Source organism: Physeter macrocephalus, chromosome 8, assembly GCF_002837175.3.
Source record: "Physeter macrocephalus isolate SW-GA chromosome 8, ASM283717v5, whole genome shotgun sequence".
NCBI lineage: Eukaryota > Metazoa > Chordata > Mammalia > Artiodactyla > Physeteridae > Physeter > Physeter macrocephalus.
This window is the reverse complement of record NC_041221.1, coordinates 62,255,033-62,263,883: the sequence shown is the minus strand read 5'-3', so window position 1 is coordinate 62,263,883 and position 8,851 is coordinate 62,255,033.

The following is an 8,851-nucleotide window of genomic DNA, read 5'->3' as shown; positions in this document are numbered from 1 at the left end:
AGTGCATGTCAAGCAAATGGAAGACCCTAGACTGGAAGGCAGTTTTGCAAAAGAAGAAATGATTTATCCTGGGCTTAATAGCTATCCCAGGAAGTACAAGGTCATTCCCTTGGTCATCACTCCAGCACTTGAGTTGCTATGGGAACCGAGCAGTTAGAACCTAGTAGAAATAAATGTACCATTAAAAAGGAGTCACTCACATAACCATGAACATTCATTGACACTGAGGCTCTTTCCCTACTAACATCAGCCTTCTTTACTGAATCCTAAATCTGCATATTGTTTTGTTGATGCTGGATTCTTCTGGAATGTTTGAATTCACCTGGTTGAAACATAAAATATTGCTCATGAAAGGATTCTTAAGCAGGGTGATTTGCTTTGCCGTGGGATGACCCTACCTAACTGAAATAGAACTCTGATTGCTATCATTAATAAAATAATAAGAAGAATACCCCCATTTTCACAGGGGTATCTGCCATTTACAAATCACTTTCATATTAAGTCATTGATTCTCAAGACAATCATTTAGGTGGAAGATATGCTGTTTTTAATTATGTTATATATTTCTATGGCTGAGGGTAGACTAAGGAAACATTTATAGGTGGATTCTTCCTATAATGGTTCATAAATTTATAATAGAAGAAATTGCAAGTGTCTTTCAGTATTGTTGCATTGATCACTGACTTATACTGCTGTTTCTCATTAATTTCCTTGTAACTGATGGTTATAATCCTAATGACAAAATTTAGTATTTGTAGAAACTTAAAGGTTACAGAATCATACCCCCATATTTTAATTTTACTTTATGGCACCAGGAGAGTCTGAAACTAAAACAGAGAAGTAATCACTAGGGTTCACATTTATTTATTACTTTGTTTTCAGAAAGAACTATATACCTTCTAGCAAAAATTTAGTGAGTTCCTAGAGAAATCATGATGCTTGCTGTGGATAATGAGAGGCCCAATTTCATACTCAGACAAACCAATATAAAGAAACAAAAGCTTCACTGAAGTTATGGACCACAAAGGTTTTCTAAGTTATTACTATATTAGTCAACAGGTATTGAAAGCTGGTTTTATAGTATCAAAATATCGGAATGAAAGTTCAGCTACTCCCTTTTCAGAGTAAGAAACATTGATTAGCCTCTCGGCTTCTGTGAGCCTTTATTTTCCTATCTGTAATATAAGATCAATCATGGCGGCAGGGCTGTTTTTGAATATGTGCACTGTAAAGAGCTATGCTGATGGGATTGATGGTCAGAGGCAGGCACTAGGATGGACTACAGTGAGGTTGGACAAATTATTGAATTGAGCCTCAATGTCCTTGCCTGTAAAATAGGAATAATGTTAATAGGTTCCTCCAAGGGCTTTTTTTTTCAGGATTAAATGATAGATGTATGCCTGTGAAAAAGCTTCTCAAACGACAAAGCATATGCTGGCCAGACCACATTAGTATAGACAGGAAGCACATCCACAACTAAAAAACATTTTGATATCTTGGGACCCCAATTGCTTTTCATAACCACATATTAATTGTAGTAAAAAAAAAAAGTGGAAGGTCGTGATATGTCATATTTTAACCTGATTTAAAAACTAGTGTCTGCTGTTTTGAAGGCTCTCCTTCTCTTTCCCCATTGGATATATCAGCGTTACTCTTGGTTATAACTTGCTCTCTCTCCTGACTTGTATCTACTGTCTTCCTAGATGAGCTCACCCACACCCTCAATTTTCATTGATCTAATGATGCTCCTAGATCCATATTTTGAGCCCAGATCTTCTCCTGCCCTTTAGACTGATTCAGCCAATTGCCTACTGGATCTCTGCACCTGTATGTCCAAGGGTACCTAAGCCACAGCAGGTCCAAAAGAGTCCTTCCCTGTTCCATACTTGCACCTTCCTCTGTGTTCCCCATCTTTGCAAGTGGTTCCACCATCCACCTAGTTGCTCGGGTCAGAAATCTTGGCTTGATATTGACTTTTCAATCTTCATCATTCTTCAAATCCAATCAATCAGCAAGTATTGTCCTTTCTACCATCTAAATATCTATGCAATTAAATCCTTCTCTCCATCTCTACTAGGTTACCTTCATCAGCCATTTGAATTTTTGATTATAGTCCCCAACCTCCATTTTCTCCCAATCTATTATCCATATCATGTCCTGAATGATCTTTCTGAAATCCAAAATTAATCACTTGTTCTCTATACTTAAAACTCTCTAATTTCTTCCCTGTGCCCAGCAACTTAACATGACTCACAAGGCCCACATGATCTAGTTTCTGCTTGTTCTCACAGCCTTCCTCTCTCACCTCCACACTCTACACACCAGATCTACTGAGTCTCTTTCACTCATCCATTGTGCAATGCTCCCTTTTGCCTCTAGACTTTAGCAAAGACTAGGTCTTCTGCTTAGAACACTTTATCACCATCCTCCCTGTAATACACACACACACACACACACACACACACACACACACACACACCTTACTTTTTTAATTCACAGTCAATTTTTTAACTCTCAAATTAAACTTTCCGGGGCTTCCCTGGTGGTGCTGTGGTTGAGAATCTGCCTGCTAATGCAGGGGACACAGATTCGAGCCCTCGTCTGGGAAGATCCCACCTGCCGCAGAGCAATGGGGCCCGTGAGCCAAAACTACTGAGCCTGTGCGTCTGGAGCCTGTGCTCCGGAACAAGAGAGGCCGCGATAGTGAGAGGCCCTCGCACCGCGATGAAGAGTGGCCCCCACTTGCCACAACTAGAGAAAGCCCTCGCATAGAAACGAAGACCCAACACAGCCAAAAATAAATAAATAAATAAATTTAGAAAGATATAGCACATTATTTAAAAACAACAACAACAACAACAAAAAACCTCTGCCTTAGAGAGAACTCAGATCTCCAAATATGTGGAAATGATTGTTTATAACAACATACATAACTAAGAAGTATTATTTCTATTTAAAAAAAATTAAACTTTCCATCATCTAGGGAACGGTCCTTACCCATTCCACTCTGAAGTCTAGGCTAGGTATCACCCAATATATTCCCTGTACTTCTACCATCAAAAAATTATTTTGTAATCACCAGATTACTTCCATGTCATCTCCACCAAACCACACAATTGGTAAGGACCAGATCTGTGTCTATCTTTTAGATTCCTCTCTCCTTGAGTATGTCAGGATTCAACCAGAATCACAGAACCAGTAGGAGAGATACCGCAAGAGATTTATTTATTTTTTTGCAAGGAATTAGCCTATGTGATTGTGGGAGCTGGCTGGACACATCTGAAATGTGTAGGGCTTGCCATCAGGAAGGACAGGCTGGAACTCTTGGTAATGAGCTGAAGCTGCTATCCACAGGCAGAATTGCTTCTTCAGGAAAGCCTCAGCTCTGCTCATAAGACCTTTCAGCTGATTGAATCAGGCCCAGCTCACTCAGATTATCTGAGAAAATCTCCCTTACTTAAAGTCAACTAATTATGGACTTTAATCACATCTACAAAATACCTTAACAGCAACACCTAGATTAGTGTTTGATTGAACAACTAGGGACTATAACCAAGCCAAGATGACAAACGAAACTAACCACCACACCTCAACACCTAAATAAATATTTGTGACATTAATGGCTGCATGAACTATTTTGTTCAGTTAGAGCACCCCTGGGGTACATCTGAAATATTCCACTTTCTACTAAGGACATTGGCGCTATTACATTGTTTATATTTCATACTTATTAACATCTTCTGGTTTTTTTTTTGGTACCTTTGAAAGGAAAAAAATTGCACACTTTGTGCTATATTTATGGTGCCTCAGATTTCTTTAGAGAGAATCAATTCACATGATTAAATGTAACAGGCTTTGAGCTTCCTGCAGTCAGGACGGTGTATTATTGTTTGGCGCCCTCTCAGCCCTACCAACTGTATGTGCACAGCAGCTGCTCAATGAAGATCTGTCAAAAAAGAACAAAATTAACCTGCTAGGATTCTTTTTAAGACAGATTTTGAAATTGTTCTGGGTGCTGTGGGTCCTGTATTTTTTTTTTAATTAAGGTATAATTTAGAGCAAAATTCACCCTTTTAGGGTGTACTTGTGAGAGTTCTGACAAATGCATGCAGTGGTTCATTACCCAAAAATCTTGTCCATACACTTTTATAGTCAACCCTCCCCCACCTCAAATCCTGGAAACCAGTATGGTCTGCTTGCCACGCCTAAGGTATTGCCTTTTCCAAAATGTCAGGTAAATGAAATCATACAGAATGTCATATAAACTGCAGATCCCAGACTCTTTTGTGTCTGATTCTATCACCTGGCATAATGCTCTTGGGATTCACCCATGTTGCTATTATGTCAGTGTCAGTAATTTCTTCCTTTTTCTTGCTGAGTAGTATTCTACAGTATGGATGTATCACAGTTTGTTTATCCATTGTGGGATCTGCTTTAAATTACTCAAGATTTCTCTCTCTTCATTCTTCCTCAATTCTTTTTTGTTTTCTCTTCCTATTCATCTCTATCTCCACCCTCAAGCAGGCGAAGTACTGTTCTATTTGGTCAGATTTTAAGATAGTTATTTGATCCTATTTTGTGGCTGGAGCCTAGTGAGCAGCAATAAACTCATACTAAGCCAATGTTTTCTCTCAAGACACATTGTGGTGGTTAAAAGAGACGGTTTTCTCCACAAAAATGCTGGTCGAAGATGTGGAGAAAAGGGAACCCTCGTGCACTGTTGGTGGGACTGTAAATTGGTGCAGCCACTGTGGAAAACAGTATGGAGGTTCCTCAGAAAACTAAAAATAGAGCTACCATATGATCCAGCAATCCCACCACTGGGTATCTATCTGAACAAAACAAAAAGACTAACTTGAAAACATACATGCACCCCAATGTTCATAGGTGCATTATTTACACTTGCCAAGATATGGAAGCAACCTAAGTGTCCATTAACAGATGAATGGATAAAGAAGATGTGGCATATATGTGCAGTGGAATACTACTCAGCCATAAAAAAAAGAATAAAATTCTGCCATTTACAGCAACATGGATGGACTTGGAGGGCATTATGTTAAGTGAAAGTGAAGTAAGTCAAACAGAGAAAGACAAACACTGTATGATATCACTTATATGTGGAATCTAAAAAATACAACAAACTAGTGAATAAAACAAAAAAGAAGCAAACTAACAGATATAGAGAACAAACTGGTGGTTACCAGTGGGGAGAGGGAAGTGGGGAGGGGTAATATAGGTGTAAGGAATTAAGAGGTATAAATTATTAGGCATAAAATAAGCTATAAGGACATATTGTACAACAGGGGGAATAGATCCAATATTTTGTAATAACTATAAATGGAGTATAACATTTAAAAATTGTGAATCACTATCATACACCTGTAACTTATATAATATTATATAGCAACTATACTACGATAAAAAGATTCTTTTTAAAAAGAGAAGGTTTTGTTTGTATCCCTCCTCTGTCATTTACTAGCTGTGTGATCATGATCAAGTTACCTAATCTCTCTGTGCCTGTATTTCTTTTTATGTGAAATGGAGATAATAACAGTACCTGTCTTAGCTTATGAGCATTAAATAAGTTAATAATTACAAATGGTGTAGAACAGTACCTGGCATATTGTAAACTCTTAATAAGTGTTGGCTGTCATTATCTGGAGCCATTTCAAGTATCTGGAGCCATTTTAAGACACTAAAGGGTCTTTATTTTGAGTAAAAATGTAGCATGTACAAAACTTGCTGAAAAGTTTACTTTTGCTCCAAGGGGAGAGTGGACTCATGGTCTTGGGAGGGTGATTTTGGGCTGCGTTCAGCTTTAAGTTATGAAGGCACCCTTTGGGTGGTGGCATAGAGTTTCTGTATCTCTTTACCTCTTTTACCAGTGGAAAGCTGCCTAATATGTCCTCATGCACTTTTCCCATTGTCCCTGCTCTGAGGTAATTGGATTGACCTAGCTGGTGTAAAAGCTGTGTCTGGGTGAATTACGAGTTTGGCATTTATCTGATTTACACAGTTCTCTCAGCAAGAGGAGCACAGGCTTGCTGGGAAATATTGCTGCCTCAATCCTTGTGTGGGCTCCCAGGTCATGTCACTCCTGTGGCTATTTTGCCACCACCCTCAACGTTATTCTGTGCACATTTTCACTCTTTGCTGGCTTGTCCCTGGAAAAGGTAAAAGAGAGAACTACAGACAAAAAAATAATTTGTTTCCTTTTATTCTTACTTCTTTAGGCTTGAAATATTGATAAAATGAGTTCTTCCAACCTAGTTTATAGTTCCCGTGCCTCAGTAAAAGGTTTGTAACTTTCACTTACTGTGTCTGCTCTGCTGGAAGATAATTCCTTTGTTCATATTATTCTATAAACCTAGTATTTACTTCATTTATACGATCTTCCACTGAGATTTTAGGAACCCATTTTTTTTTCAGGTGTGGCTCTATATTCCTTGGGCTTCTATTTTTATAAGCAATCTAATCTGCAAACCCTGCAGTAATTATAAAATGGTATCAGAATAAATTATCACTGAGTTATAAGCTTGCAATATAAAAAGAAAACCTTTTCACTTTTAGCCTTTTTTTAAATGATAAAGCATTTTTATACAAGTTATATAAGTGTAACTTAGATTTTTGAAATTCAGATAAAGAAGAGGAGAAAATAAAAAATACCCAAAGTACCACTTGGAGATAACCTTGCTTTTGATTGAGCTTTTCCAGAATTATCAATCTACCATATGTGTATAAAACAAGAGTCTCATGCTTTCTTTCTATGCCAATAAGTACATTTCTACATTATTGTATTTAATGTACGTTATTTATTGTTTTAGTGGCTTCATGAATTTACACCATCTCTATCAGGCACTGAGTAATGTATACATATACATATAAACATCGATGTGTCTGTTTACAGACTTTTTCTCCATTCTTTTATCTTTCTGTATATTCCTATGAGAAAATATCTTGTGATGGTTTAGTTTTCATAAATTTATAGTACTTTTTCATATTTAATTGAGCAAGTTGTCCATAATTGCCCGTTTTTAAAAATTTGAAGTAAAGGCCTGCTGTTATTTTAGTGACACTGTCTAATCTTAGAAGCCAACTGTGATTTAAATGATATTTCCCCACTTTACTATGCATATTTCACAAGTGTAAACATACCCTTTACAACAGAATTATTACAGGAAAATGGTGAAGTAAAGAGAGTTGATTTCCAGTATTCTCACTCCTTTCCTTACATGGGCTTCTCCTCGTTCTTGGAGTCTCTGGAGATGCCTGGTGTTCTCAGGGTGTCTCTACCAACCCCCCACCAAATTTTCCTTTTAGTTAGTGGTCCAATTACAAAGGAAAGGCAATCCCATATCAGACCTCCTTCTTACAGATATATGCATTTTAAAATGATCCACTTCTCTAACCCACAAAAATAAAGCCCTGATGCTGGAGTTACAGTTCTCCAGACATGGTCCACAAAGCAAGATGTTCTTCATCTCAACGGGTAACCACATATTTTACAAACTAGGTACCAGACTCATGTATCATGCTCTGTGTCAGTCTTTTAAGGTTTAAAAGAATTCCCTAGCATTAAAATTAATACTGAGTATTGAGTACTATACACAATGGAGCCTTTCCCATTTAGAGAAGTTACAGTTTAAACAGTTGGAAATGGCTCACTAATGGGGAGCATGTGAGGAATGATGTGATGAAGCAGTGTTTGGGGCACTGATATGACATCAGCATGCAGGATAACCTCCTAGGGAAAGGAGCTGGCATAGAAAGGAATCATCTGGATCAGGGGGAGGCAAATCAATCATCTGGAGGCAAATCAGAATCATCTGTATGGGATTTAATGAATACTGAAGCCTTACATAAAGAAACAATTAAATCCCAACATCTTGGAGTGGGGCTGGGGTTTTGTTTATCTTTTATTATTTGTTTTAATGCTCTCCAGGTGATTTTAAAATGACTTAATTATTATTGTACTGAAACATCTGTAACACAAAATTATAATTTTAACCATCTTTAAGTGTACGATTTCCAGGTGATTTTAATCTAGGCTCTCAATGTGTTCTAGATAAGGAGATGGGGAAAGGTATATGTGTTGGGCAGGTAGAAGGCTTTGGAAACAATGCAGCTTACTGTTAAACGTACGTTAATCTATGACATCTGTGATTTTTAAATTCATGGTGACCCTCACTAAATAATAAAACATTTGAGTTATCAAGACTAAAGAAAGAGGGAATTAGAGTAATCACTTATGTAGGCAAAAGCAAAAAATTTACATAAATTATTTGTCTACCTCAGGGCTTCTTTTGATTTATAAGTGCATCCCAGATTTAGTAATGAGGCCCTTCCCTGTGGGTAGCCAGTGTTTGAAGCTCACATTTTACTGCGTTAGAGCCCTGCTTTCTGGCAAATGCTATACATTTTAGGTCTCATACTCTATATGTGTGTGTGTCTGTGTGTGCGTGTGCACGTGCGTGTGTGCACGTGCTTTTCCCGAGGCTAGATCTCGAAATAATTTCTCAGATTATCAGCTTCACATATAAATCATCACCTAAAGTATCACTAAATGTTGCTATGATTATTAAAAATGAGTATGCAGATAACTTACCTCACAGTCAATTAAATTAAATCAAGCTAAAAAGAATCAAACCCTTGAAACAAATCTTACCTCCACATATGCTAAATCTGCAAACGTAAAAGCTTTGGTTTTCTCTAGTTTCTTTCCATTTAGTTTCCCGGCAACAATATCTACCACTTTACAAAAGCAGCAGCTAGTGTTAATCATTATAAATTTTGTTTATGGGTTTCTTTCAGTGGTTATTAAATGTTGAAGAGGAAGAAAAAGAATTTTCCC